The sequence below is a fragment of the Peromyscus californicus genome, unplaced genomic scaffold (assembly GCF_007827085.1).
Source record: "Peromyscus californicus insignis strain IS unplaced genomic scaffold, ASM782708v3 Scaffold_6__1_contigs__length_162567912, whole genome shotgun sequence".
NCBI lineage: Eukaryota > Metazoa > Chordata > Mammalia > Rodentia > Cricetidae > Peromyscus > Peromyscus californicus.
Genome location: NW_026294584.1, coordinates 72249875 through 72264569, shown reverse-complemented (window position 1 = coordinate 72264569; position 14695 = coordinate 72249875). Strand labels below are relative to the sequence as shown.

General features: G+C 45.2%; 1 protein-coding gene across 2 annotated transcripts in view; it reads left to right on the top strand.

The window, feature by feature from the left end:
* Nucleotides 1-3106: 3106 nt before the first annotated feature.
* Nucleotides 3107-14695, top strand: part of Scrn1 (secernin 1) — a 66782-nt gene continuing 55193 nt past the window's right edge. For both annotated transcript variants that reach the window (XM_052718978.1, XM_052718977.1), the window contains exon 1: nucleotides 3107-3365. The gene's annotated coding sequence lies outside the window, so the exon portion shown is untranslated. The remainder of the gene's footprint in view (nucleotides 3366-14695) is intronic.

The following is a 14695-nucleotide window of genomic DNA, read 5'->3' as shown; positions in this document are numbered from 1 at the left end:
CTTGGTTCTACTCCCTTCCTTCACAACGCCTATACTTCCAAACACCATCTCAACTCCTCCAGCCTGTCACGGAGAGTCCATATACAGACAGGATCCTATCAGACACCGACACTTTCCACTAGAATCAGGAAATTTTTTCTCTTGTTCCAGCCCAGGACAACTGATTGCTTGTGGGCCAAACTAACTGAAAAGCTATTTAAGGTTTTGGGTTTTTTTAGCTTAAAAAACTTCATTACAATCTCTCTCTCTCTCTCTCTCTCTCTCTCTCTCTCTCTCTCTCTCTCTCTCTCTCTCTGTGTGTGTGTGTGTGTGTGTGTGTACATGCCATGGCACACATGTGAGGTCTGAGAACAACTTTCAGGAACCCATTCTCTCCTTCTACTATGTGGGTCCTAGAGATTGAACTTAGGTCATTAGGCTTTGAAGCAAGTGCATTACTATTTAAACCAGCTCACTGGCCTCTGTGTATGTTCTTAACAGTAATCCAAGTGGGGAAGAGAGGTTAGATCAGCAACAGTTATGATGTTGTTGGGATTGTACATTATGCAGTTTCCCAAATAATTTCCATCTTAACTGCTTATCTATAACACCAGAAGTACACCCATAGGGTTTTCTCTAAAGAGTTTTTATGAGTGTCGCTCATGACAATGCATGAAGGTTAGACTCACTACTGTACCCCTACCTTCCCTTTTTGGTCCTGGAGAAGAAAAAGCTTTGCCTACTTTGTGGAATAAAGTGGCACACAATGCACTGTTATTTACCAGCTCTCAGGCCTCTGAGCATGCCAGATAGACTATAATTCACTATGTAACAATTGTATGTTATTTAGGAGATTTTTTCCATGTAGGCTAGCTCACAAAAGCCTTGTAATTTGCACACAGCTAGACTTCACATGATTAGTAGAGGCCAGTGATTAAAGCCCTAACTGATATTTTTGGATGTTTTTTGTATCTGTTGGACTGTTCTGTTCCCTTATTTCTATTTATGTGACTTAAATGGCAGCAGAGTCTGTCTCTCCTGTACAAAGCCAAGGAAAAAAGTGTCTTATTGATGCTTCATAAGTGCTACTAACACCACGGAACAGTGTCTCTGTGCAGCTCTGGAGATAAGGGAGACACTTCAAACAGCAGCGGCTAACACCATGGAACAGTGTCTCTGTGCAGACTCTGGAGATAAGGGACACACTTCAAACAGCAGTTGTCAAGGTTTGATCCACAAGGAGAAGCAGAAAGCTGGGCAGAATGCAAGTTCCTTGGCCTCAGCTCTGTAGACTAACTTCAGTAGTTATGGCGAGATTCTGATGTTGATTAACCACACGCATTAGGCCACAGTTCCTTGTGTGGAGTAAATAAACAATAAGGCACCTTTGTGTTCCAAGTCTGTGAACCAACTGTCTGTTCTACACTGTCCACTTTCATTCCCTCATCCTTCCCCAACTGTCTGTTCACTGACCCGACAAGCTCCAAGTACACACACAGCTAGGAGACATGGTAAACAGTCTCCTTTCCTACCAGCCAGTCACCCAGCTCTCCTCCACTGTGGAATCCCCAGTTACAATTTCTTATGAATCCTTCCAAAGGTAATCTATGCATTTGCAAAGGGAAGTACAAGTGTATATATTACTTTCTGCACACACACACACACACACACACACACACACACACACAAAGTGGCAGTCCATGGAAGTCTTGGATCAGGACTTATTTATTAAAGGATGTAATTGATATAACACACTCACAAATACAGAATGAAGGAGTGCTGCTGCCTCTTCACCCACCAGGGAGGGATGGAGGAAGGTCCAGACCAGGTCACCAAGCCATGGCATCTGGAAGACTTCCACCATCCTAGTGGCTGTGTGACCCTCCCCCCTCCATTCCTAAAGCATTTGGTATCTTCAGAGAAGACCATGCCCATCAGGCCGACCCACCCCATTCCATTGGTCATTAGACAAATGGCCAAATTCCCACAACACACACACACACACACACACACACACACACACACACACACACACACACACACACACGCACACACTGTTCTGCACCTAACTCTTTTCCCTGCTTTAGGCTTTTATTTGGTGTAGGTTGGAAGTCTTGTATCAGTACATAGACACTGATCTCATTTTAAAATATGCTGGATAGCATTCCATGGTATTTATAGGATGAATTTTATTCAATCTTTTAATTTATTTTTTGAGACAAGGTGTTACTATGTAGCCTGGGCTAGCCTCCAACTGGCGCTGCTACCTCAGCCTCCCTAAAGATAGGATTACAGGTGTGTGTCACCACACTGACATTTGCTTCTAGTCATTGCTAGTACAGATCATATGGCCATAGAGGACCTCCTGCTCATTTCACATTGTACCCTTCCCTCTGTAGGATAAATTCCTAAGGCGGAATCAGGTGAAAGTCTACATATGTTCTTATTTTGAGAGATATTGCCGGATCCCCCCATAGAGGCTATAAAACTTCGATTCGTGTTCCTCTGATTATAGGGAAGTGCTTGTAGGTCTTCTCCCGCCAGCGGACCTACTGCCTTTATTTCCTTGTGGGCTTTCTTCTCATAGTTTGATATGGCCTTTTCTTATCAATCTATTCAAGGTCAGTCGAGTTACAGCCCCAGATGCACTGTCAGTAAGGCGGGCATCATCCTCCCCCCGCCACAAAAAGTTTATTAACCCTGGTGTGGAATCTTGGCTTTATTACTTGCTGTATACCCTTGGTCCACAAAGTGTGAGCATGCTGCACAGTCTGGCTTAGGAACACGATCGGTTAAAATCAGGGAACATCTTGGACTCATGAGTCAACCCGATGCAGAACACAGATCTCTGCAGGGAATTCTCCCCTAGGCACCAAGGCCCAGACAAGCGACCAAACACCAGGGTCAGTAAAAATGTTGCCAGGAGGAAGCTGGGCCTGGCGCCTTAAAGCTCTGTTCTTCCCTCTGAGAGAGCTGCAACCAAGAAATAAAAATCTAGAAAGGAGGTAGCCACTTTCTGATTGAGTCCCGCCCTCTCTGCTGCTCTTGGGGCTCCTGGTCCCGTCCCCCCCGCCCCCCCCCCCCCCCCCCCCCCCGCCTCCCTGGCGGGGCAGGCTCTGAGGCCGTGACAGTCAAACACAGTCTAGTCCTGGGGCCCAGAGCTCAGGGAGGCGGGAGGGTGGGCCCTCGATCACGTGACCCAGCCAGCTGTTAGCAGGGGGCTGGAGAGCTCAGAGTCTGGAGATCGGGAAGCGCCGGCGGTGGCCTGCTCTACTGCCGCTGCAGCCCCTGATGCAGACGCAGTAATCCGGCCGCCGCAGCGCCCCCAACTCGGCAGTCTCAGCATCAGCACCACAGGACCCGGCCCGACCCCGTTGCTTTAGCAGGTGAGCCTCAGGCTGCGCGGGGAGCGCGGGGCGCGGGCTGCTGCTCTTCCCCTGGGCAGTCACCACATTTCCCATTGCCGTTCTAATGTCCCGTGCCTCCCCTCCCGATTGCAGGCCGGGAGAGAGGAGAGCAGTTGAGAGGTGGCCTGGGTCGGGCGTGACTCAAGACCAGGCAGGGACTGCGGGGACGAAGCTACTGCAGCCTGGTCAGAACCTGCTCCTGCTCTCCAGCCCGCATCCTTCCCGCACCTCCCTCTCAGTCTTACAACCCCGGGGCTGATTTTCCTGTGAGCCAAGTTGCAGGGCCGGGTGAAGTGTCCCTGTGCTTCCCCGGGCGGCTCCCGGGATTTCGGGCTGGCGGGCGCGGCTAGCCCAGAAAGCCTGGCTCCTTCCCGGTGTAACGCACCTGCGGCGCCTGATGGGGCTGCTGCCTGGGCCGCCCCCGCAGAGTCCCGGGGTCCGCGGTCGGCCCCAAGGGCCAATGCACTGGGACCTGACACTGCTCCCCCCGACCCTGCCGCCGCCCCCGGCATCACCCCTGCATTGGAGTTGGGGTGGGGTCACAGCAGGTGTCTAGACCCTTGCTAGCAGTCCACCCCAGTTTACCTTTATCTTCTCAGTTTTGTTATTTCTGTCCCGACATAATTATTTAGCGACAACTGTGAGGTCTACAGGGCGAGAGGGATGCTTGAATTTTAGAGAATCGGTTAGAACTTAGGAATAAAAATGTCGATCACACCCATTTGTATTTAAGGCAACTTACTATTTTCTGTCTCCCAAGCTGACCGAGTAGGGTTCCGTTAAATAGTATGGTTTTTCTGTGTAATTGTGGCTTGTTAAGTGCCTCTTCCTGGTGTGTGTGTGTGTGTGTGTGTGTGTGTGTGTGTGTGTGTGTGTGTGTACTGTGCTTCACGCCTGCCTAAAAGATCATCACTTGCTGAGGAAACCTATGCTAATTCAAAATGGCAGCATGAAAAATCAGGCCAGGCGGAAGGAACCCTAGCAGACCACAGCCAACAGCAGCGGGGGCCCTGACTTGAGCCGCCGAGAGAATCAGCCGGAGGAAAGGCTCTCCTGCGCATAATCCGGGAGTGTTCTTAGAGCTGCAGTGCCTGGGGGGAGCAAGTGGGAAGTTTGGGGAGCTGCAGCTGTTTCCCCTAACTTGTCAAGAGCTGGTACAAACCTCACCGAAACTCTGTTTTGATCTGATTTTCTTTAGGCTCATTTAAAGTCTGCTGTGCAGCTTGTAACGGTGCACAGCTGACATACTCTGTACCTACAAGTGGCTCTTAGGAAGGACGGTGTACAGTGTAACTATCACCTAGAACAGTGCGCATAACACACACAGGCAGTGTCACTAGGAGGGCTGACTTAGCATGACAGCGCCCAGGCACTAGGATTGCAGATTCTTGAAAGGTGACTCATTTCAGGATTTTTTTTTTTTTTTTTTTTTCATAAAGCAGCTTATCTTTCCCTTTTCACTGCAGGGCTGCCAGCCATCTTGTCTTTTAGGAAAGAGGAAGTGCGGGAGGAAGCAGGTGCTTTGGGGATCGTGAACAGAGAGGAAGATGATTCCCGAGGGTTAGGGGTGGCAGAGCTGGAGGGAACCGGTTGAGCTTGCGGTGGGCCGCAGGACAGGCTACAAAGCAGGATGAATGGATAACTAAGCTCGTGCCTAAGCTCGTGCCTGTGGCTGCAGCTGACTGCGAGGACTCACAGCCAGGTCTTGCAGCTTTCCTGTTCAGAGTTCCACATGCCTCATTTCAAAGTCGGAAGGGGCGAGCAGATTGGTCCTGAACATCTGAGCAAAGGGAAGCAAACTATCAAATGTAAAAACTCAGGTGTTTAAGGGGTTATGCCTCCTCCTCCCCACAGTCCCTCTGCAGGCTAACCAGGCCGGTTTAACTTCATGAAGGTGTCCACCTTATACTCAGCCCACTTTTTTCTAGCGATGACACTGCATCTCTATGTAGGAACCACAATTTTAGTTGTAACCAAATCTTTGAGGTGGGAAATAGATTCTTTGAAAAAGTGGCAGCTTGTCTTGTGTTGGTGGAGAGCTATTAGATGAATTTATTTTGCAAAGAAACTGAAGTGGCCTAGGCATCTACTTTTATGTAAAAATAAATGATTAGCCTGTTCTGAAGCTGGGTTTTTCTGTAGCTTGAATTTTCTGAGTTGTGAATCAGTGACCCCGGGTTCACAAGAGCAGAACTAGGTCCTCTGCATGGATTAGCATCCTGTAGGGTGGTGAGGGGATGGGAATTCTGCCATTCTGTTTCCCCAGCCAGTCATCACAGAGAAGAGGGTAGCAGGAGATGGGGAATGGAGCAATGACTTGCAAGAGTCAGGTAGACAGGAGCCAGGTATGGAGAAAGGCGCCACGGTGAAGACAGATGCGGCCGTGACATGTGCCACCTAAAACTGTTGCTTGTATTAGAGCATGAGTGTGAAGACATGTTGAAGAAACTGAAAATAACAAGCTTTAAAAATGTGTAGCCTTAAGCCAAGTAAGGTTTTAATCCTAGCATTCAAGAAACAGCTGGATCTCTATGAGTTTGAGGCCAGACTGGTCTACATATTGAGCTCCAGGCCAGCCAGGGCTACATGGTGAGATTTGGCCTCAAAACAAACAAACACTAACCTAAAAACAAAAGCAGAAGCACAACTTGGGAATGTAGTTCTGTAGCAGAGCCCTTGCTTGGACAGACATGCGTGAGGTTTGCCTTTGTTGGAGAACAGGAAGTATAGAAGTGAGCAAATATGATTTAAAAAAAAAAAAAAACTCACGGAACTTTTAGTTCCACGCTGTCTAGTATGGTGGACATTGACTTTGTGCTTTTTAAGTATTTAAAACGTAGATAGTGCAGAAGGAGATGCCTTGTGAGTGTAAAATTTTCACCAGATCTAAAAAATTAACATGAAAAAGAATGCAAAATTTGTCATTATTAATTTTTATATTGATAGGCCATTGATGTAATATGTTATAAATATTGGATTAAGTAAAGTATGTTATTACAAATGTTCACCAGCTTCTCTTTACTTTTTAAAATGTGGTTACCATACAGTATTAACCTTGTGTGCCCATGGCTCATGTCTGTCTTGTATTATATTGTTGGGCAGTGCTGGTCTGGGTCATTGTGGAGTGGAAGATTAGCAAGAGGCTCATGATACTGCTTGTAACACTGGATATAAAGAGACAGGAGGAGGAGGATCAGGTGGAGACTAAACAGGATGAGTGATTGATGACACTAGATGAGAGGGAAATTTGTGGCGGCCATGAATAACTCAGTTAGGAGATTCATCTCTCTCTCTCTCTGTTTTGTTTGTTTTCTGGTGCTGGGAATCCAACCCGGAGCCGTGTGCACATTGGCCAGGGCTCTGTTTCAGTTTCATTTCTGTTGTGATAAAAATACCCCAGTGAAAAGCAAGTTAAGGGAGAAACGGTGTGGGGAGGTCAAAAATCACGCAGTCTTGAAACAGCTGGTCACGTCTCATCCCCACCCCAAGGCAGAGGGAAATGGATGCACATGCTCACTTGCTTGATTGCTTGTGCTCAGCCTGGTTTTGTTACTCTTATACAATTCTGGGACCCTTGTCTAGAGAATGGTGCCACCCACACTGGGCTGGGTCTTCTCACATCAATTAGTTTGATTAAGGCACTCCCCCACAGATCTGCTCATAGGCCAACCCAATTCCTCACTGAGACTCTTTTCCCAGGTGGTTTATGTCAAGTTGACAAGTACAGCTACAACCACAAACTATTCCTGAGCTATGCGCCAGCCCTATGAGACCTTTTGAAATAGAATAAGCAGACTGTGCAGTGTCCCTTAACTTGGAGCCCCTGGAGTGGGTGCTGGCAGATGTTATGGTGCTTAGCAGGGATGCACTGCTAATGCTCCTGTCTCGTTCTCAGTCTAACCTGTCAATCCCGATCTGGCCATGTTCACATGTCCACATGACAGGAACTGCAGCCCAGTGCAGAAAGGGGCCTGAACTGCAAGTTGAAGTGCCTGGGTCCTAGTGCTGGCCCTATTCTAATCAGGTGTATGTCCTTGAACAAGTCATTCATTTCTTGTTTTGTCTCCTTTGGAAAAAGAAAATGAGAATCTGCCACCTTCACATGGCCCGCTCTTGCTCTTGCTGACTGCATGGACGTTGACTGTGGTGCCATTGTTCTTGCTGCATTCAAGGATGTCTTGGTAGAAGTCTGTAGTCTGTCACACAGACTGAACACAAGGCCTAAGCATTTGAACTGAGAGGACTGTTTCTTGCAGTCTGCCATCTTGCCATTTCTCTGTACCTGGCACCTTCTTGACTCCTTTCTGCTCTTGTGTCCCACGTTGTACAAGCGGAGGGTGATGCCACAGTAAACAGGCTCACAGGCATGAGGCTGCAAGCCGAGCACCGAACATGGGACCTACTTTCTCCTTTAGTCCAGTAGACTGGATAGTAGTGGGAGTCAATGAAACTATAGTCGGAAGAAGAGAGTAAGTTACACTGTAGTGTAGATTGGTGGATATGCCTAAGGTGTGATTTTTAGCTCTAAATAACAATTAAGTAAATTAGATTTTACCAAATTATTCAATTACTTTCCCCACTCCCTTGTCAAGACTGAATATTACCAAATTTTAAACACTTTGTAACCTTTTATATTAAGATGATTACTATATTTTAGTTTATAGTTCTTCAGTTACGGGTACAATTGAATATTTTTTTTTAGAACATTTCTTGACTCTTTGTATTTGTTGGTCTGGTATCTAGACTTTGCATATTTTCTTTTTAGAAGTGGGTTTTTCTTATTGATTGATAAGAATTCTTTATACATTAGGAAAATTAACTTTTTTTTGGTGGATGTTACAAATGTGTTTCCCTGTATTATATTTTAAAAGTTTTGTCACATGAATTTTAAGTTACATTATAAATAAGTCTGTAATATTTACCTGTTTCCTATTGAATAATTTATTTATTTTTGCTTGTTTCCCGTGACAGTTAGTTTTAATAGTCAACTTGACAAAACCTAAAGCCATCTGGGAAGAGAGTCTCAATGAAGGATTGTCTAGATTAGGTTTGCCTGTAGGCAATTCTCTGGAAGATTGTCTTGATATCTTATTGGTGTGGGAAGAACAGCCCATTGTGTGTGTGGGGAGGGGGGGCACCATTCCCTGGGTTTGGGTTAAGAGTGGAAAAATTAAGTTGAGTCTACCTGTGACTACCCACTTCCAGTGCCAGCCTTCCCTTCCTGGCCATGATGGACTACTATCTAGAACTGGAGGTAGAGTATAAATCCTTCCTCCTTGAAGTTGGTTTTGTCAAGACTATTTTTTACCACAGCAACTGGGATGAAACTGAAACACTTAGTAGGCTTTTTCTTCTTTAATGTTATTTTAAAATGCATCCAGATATTGTGATGTTACGATTTTTTTTAAACAGCTTAAAAACGTGACAGAGTCAATGATTTTCAGAACCTCTGAAGCATCCTTTCCCTCAGTTTCAAACAGACGTCATCGCCATGCACAGCTACATGTCAGGACCCTCCAGTCTGTTCTATTTGTATCATTGTCAAACCATCCTAAAACTGAAACTTTGTCATGTAGTTTAATATCATGCAGGGCTAAACCTACTTCATTGGTTTTCACCTCTGAAACTTCTACATCAGTCTCCCCTTTCTTTCGTAGATTTCGGGGGTGCTCCAAGAACTGAAACAAGGCTCTGAGCACGCACTGCACCACTGAGCACTGAGCCCTCAAGTCTTCAACATCATTTTGGACACACTTTCTCTTAAAGCCCTATTTATATGTTGATTGCTGCCATGTTGAATCCACAGATTCATTTAGGGAGGATGAACAGCTCTGAGTAACACTGGATGTTTACAGCAAAGAACTGAAACATTCCCTGCCCTTTAGATCTTCTCCTCTGTCCACATAAAATCTTTTGTTCATCTCTGAGGTTGATCAGCCACAGCCTAGTCCTCATGCCTCTCTCAGAGTGCTAGGCATATCCTTCTTCTGTCCTGTGCATCTCTTCCTCTCTCGCTCCCACACCCATCCCCCACCTGAGCCTTATAAGAGCTTTCCTCTTGGCGGTGGGCGGCTCTTAGACATGGTTATAAGGTTCCTGTTGGTGGTATCATCAAGGCCGCATGGCATACTCCCATTCCCTTCGTGGCAGGTGAGATTCCTGAGGTCCAAGAGGGTAAGAACTTAGGTGTGTGTTAGTCATCTCTGCCTGTCCCCAGCATCACTCCCCTGCATCACTCAGGCTGTCTTTTAGTCAGGATGACAAGATGATAGCTGAGCCCCACCTGAACCTGGGAAAAGGAGTTTGAGGTAATTTTTCTATTCTAACTGACTGTATGCTTAACCGAAGTCTCCCTGTTCCTCTGCTCCCTTGTGTGAGCAAGATGTTGGGAAAGCTCCCCAGAGATTTGATCATTGCTGAAATCAGGTTACTACCCTCTCTGGTCACACAGGCACACACTTCTCTGGTCACACAGGTGCACACTTCTCTCTGGTCACACAGGCACACACTTCTCTCTGGTCACACAGGCACACTTCTCTCTGGTCACACAGGCACACTTTCTCTCTGGTCACACAGGCGCACACTTCTCTCTGGTCACACAGGCACACTTTCTCTCTGGTCACACAGGCGCACACTTCTCTCTGGCCACACAGTCACACCCTCTTCTCTGGTCACACAGGCACACACTTCTCTCTGGTCACACAGGCACACTTCTCTCTGGTCACACAGGCACACTTTCTCTCTGGTCACACAGGCGCACACTTCTCTCTGGCCACACAGGCACACCCTCTTCTCTGGTCACACAGGCACACACTTCTCTGGTCACACAGGCACACACTTCTCTCTGGTCACACAGGCACACCCTCTTCTCTGGTCACACAGGTGCACACTTTCTCTCTGGTTACACAGGCACACTCTTCTCTCTGGTCACACGGGCACACCCTCTTCTCTGGTCACACAGGCACACCCTCTTCTCTGGTCACACAGGCACACTCTTCTCTGGTCACACAGGCGCACACTTCTCTCTGGTCACACAGGCACACACTTCTCTCTGGTCACACAGGCACATCCTCTTCTCTGGTCACACAAGCACACACTTCTCTGGTCACACAGACACACCCTCTTCTCTGGTCACACAGGCATACCCTTCTCTCTGGTCACACAGGCACACCCTCTTCTCTGGTCACACAAGCACACCCTTCTTCTAAAGACAAAGACCTTGAGAACACCCTGGCTTCATGTCCCCTGAGCTGAACATATACCTGTGAGTGGTTATATGCTCGAAATACATGTTGGCAATTCATCTGGCTGAAAATTTCTAATTAAAATATAGCAATCAGGAGCTGAGTATGTTCTTGAGGCCCTCGTGTGTTTTTTGATTGTATTCAGCAGTGACCTAGTGACCTGAAATATTTAATGGAATATCTTATAATGTCTTTCTTCCTTACCGAAGTAATCTGATTTAAAAAAAAAAAATTGAAGGGCCAATAAAGGAATATGACCTCACTATTTAAGAAACAGGTTAAGGCTGCATAAACAGATAAAGTGAAATTTAAAGTTTCTGTTTCTCTGTTACACCTTTATGCTCAACTCTGAGTTACAGTCTAATCCTTTCAGGTCACTTTCTGTCTGTCTATGTATATATCTATCATTACATATGCTTGTATTTCTCTGCATATTTATATGTATGTGTACACATGTATATTTGTGTGCATATAATACTAATATATACACATTTAATATAGAGATTATTTTTTGATAATAAAACTGGAAAAATTGTTAATGGTAAAACCCAATAAATAGTCCCATCACTAATGGATATTTACAAGAAGTTTTAAATTTCATTTTGTTGATTGTAAAATCATCTCATTTCACACCAGCAAGATTTGTATTATTTATATAGTAATACACATTATTTTATGTCTTCTGTAGAAAGTGGATATTTAAGCCATTTGCTTTACAGTGAGAGTAAATTCTAAGCTTCCATTTTAAGAACAATGGGGAGGATTGTTTTTAAAGCCCCAGTTTACAGAGTTACAGGTACGTTTCAAATCACGCTAATGGCCAAAGATTAGAATAGACAGCACATTGTTTAGATGGAGAGGAAGACAGATGGTGGGATGGGAAGGTCGTGATTCAAAGCCACCTGCCGAATCAGTGGACACAGTGACAGCAGTGTTGGGAATGAGATCAGAAGGGGATGAAAGGACCCGGAGGTGGCTTTCATGGTTGCTCTCGGTGTTTCCCACGGAGTGGGCTCTAGGCAATGATCAAGGGCCTCTGCGCTCTCAAACACACTTTTCCTCCTTTAGCTCTAGGACTCTGTTCTTAGGGTAGTCTTTTTCTTTTCTTTCCTTTCTTTTTTCTTTTTCTTTCTTTTTTTATTTTTGAGACAGAGTTTCTCTGTGTAGCCCTGGCTGTCCTGGAACTTGCTCTGTAGACCAAGACTGGCTTCGAACTAAGAAATCCTCTTGAGATTAAAGGCGCGCACCACCAAGCCTGGTCTGGTAGTCTTTTTCTCGATGGACTTTTCTTCCAAATGGATCTGCATATAGCTGTGTGTGGTTGACATCATGGTCCGTGTTGCATATGAAGAACTTAAGATATGCAAGAACAGAATGCAGAACGTGGGTCTGTCTGACTCTCTGAAGCAGCCTTACTGTAGCTATAAAGTAATTATCCTGACACTGTATTTCTAACTCATGCCATTAACGTCTTACATTCTTTCCCTCTCTGCTCTCCCTCCCCATCCCGTTCGAAAAATGGGGGAATTACTTTCCAACCTGCCATGTATAAGAGAATATCTTCCTTAGAATGAATTTGATTTGACCATATTTATCTAATCTCCCTGGCCTGGGTACCACTTGAATTGTGTGTCCACTCCTTCCTGAATTAAATAATAAAAAAAAGGTTGTATTCAGTTTATTTCTCCTCTTCACTTCAGAATCCTTTTAAAATAATTATTTTTATTTTGTGTATGAATGATTGCCTGCATGTATGTATGTGCACAAAGTGCATGCAATCCCATCAGAGACCAGAAAAGGGCACCGGATCCCCTGGAGCTGGAGTTACAGACAGTTGTAAGTGGGTGTGGGTGCTGGGAACTGAACCTGAGTCCTCTCTGGAAGAGCAGCCAGTGCTCTTTACTGCTCACCAATTGCCATCAGAGTCTCTCCCTTGTCACAGGGCCATAGTTACCAGCTGCAGTAAATTGAGTGACAAATTATTTTGTTGCAACTGTTCCACTGAAAACTTTCGTGGTTACAGGTTTTTCGATGTCATGTGGAAACATTGGAAATGCTTGGAGAAAACACACGTAGAGTACTGTCTGTAGCCCTGTGAACTGTGTACCTCTTCTCACCACTCTTCCCACTTCCCTTACATTTCCTTAGGGTTGTTTTCAGCATCTTCTTAGATAACAACGATTTAAACGATGTCATATTCGTATTTGCGTGAACTCTTGTCATTTCAGTAGCTTCCCCCCCATGTATTTTCTAACTTACACACACACACACACACACACACACACACACACACACACACACACACACACAGTGGGGTGTAGGAAAGGTAGCCGGACCGGAGTCTCTACTCTCCCCATAGTGCATGATCATTCCAAGCCAAATGAAAGTCCCTTCCCTGTCCTTCCTGTCCCAACATTTCTTCTTCAAGAAGGTATCTGAGACACCCCCAAAATTGTAAGTACACACTGTAGGCAAGCATCCCTTCCAGTGGGTCAGCCCAGTGTCTCCTCTAACCTTGTAAGAATTCTAAACATGTGCTTTGCTTTTATATTTTTGTGTTTTGGACTTTGGAGACAGGGTCTCACTATGTATCTGCCAACCTGCGATCTTCCTGTCTCAGCCTCCCGAGTGCTGGGCTTCTGTGCGTGCACCACCAGCCAGCCTTACTTTTCTGGAAAGGTTGCCTGTTCTAGGACAATTCAAGAATCCACAAGCAGAAAGGGGGCAGTAGAACAGACCTCATGTTCCTGTCCATCACCTGACTCAGCTTACATTTCAGCCATTTTTGTTTCCTGTGAGCACTACCTCTGCACCCCGAATTATTTCCTCTATAGCATTTTACATGGTATGTGTGTTTCTATAAAACGTGTGCTTTTTAGATGAGGATTTTTTTTTTAAATCTTCTCTGTTCTTTCTCAGAGTCTTGTTATATTGTCCAGCATGATCTCAAATTCCTGGGCTCCAGTGATTCACTCAGATCAGCCTTCTTAGTTACTGAGGCTAGATGGTGTTGGCCATTACACCTATAAAAGACATGAGCTTTTAAAAATCATTTGTTTTTAAATGGAGGTCATCACAGTATCATGACATTGTATAGGACATTAACAATCATTCCTTGATATCATCAAATATCTATTTGTTGTTCATGTTAGCCCAATTGCCTTAGAAGATTTTTGTATGACTTATTTAAATTAGGATCCAAGTAAGTGCTGCTCAGTGTAATTGCTGGGTGTGTATCTTAAGGGATTTTGTCCCTCCATCTGTGGGGGTTTTGTTTGTGTATTTGTTTGTTTTGGGTTTTTTTGCCTTTTTAATATCTTTCTTTGTTTATTGTTACTATTGAAGAAGCCAACTTTGTTCCACAGAGTGTTCCAGAACGCTGGTTTTGCTGATGGCATGCCCTGATGTACTTTCATTTCATGTCAGTGGATAGTCAGTATGCTTAAGTTGCACTTTGGAATAGGAATATAGCTGATGATCTAGATGCCAATCACTACTGAGAAGGACGCTGTAGGATTAGTGATAATTAGGATTATTATCACCACTAAATAATGGGAGACAAAGAAGTAAGCACTGATTGAGTGCTCACTGTATGCAGTCACAGTGCTAGGTATGTCCCATGACCTCTCATAAACCTGTGTGCTATGCTGTGTAGAGGGATTGTCTTCATTTCCAGACAACACTGTTTTAGAATTAATCAATGGAGTCAGGATAGGAAACAGTATCTGTGTGTCTCTACAGCATGTCTGTCTCATGCCCTAGTGCACATGGGGCTTCAGGGCTAGACAGACCTTAGAAAAGAGTACAGTTGCACAAATTAGATCCTGTTGATTTTTGACTGGCCCTGGGTTGGGGATGGAGGGATGCAGGGACAGTTGGGAGAACCGTAGCCTGTCTCTCCCACCCAGTTCCAGTCTTGGAGCCATGAAGGATGTGAATAGATCTTGCCAGACCTTTGAGTTGTCAGAAGAGGCCAAACATCTGAAAGCCTGTCTTAAAATGTTAGTTGCAAATTCAGGCCTCTAAAGGGCAACACCAGCTCAGACCAGCCAGTTTGCAGGCCCG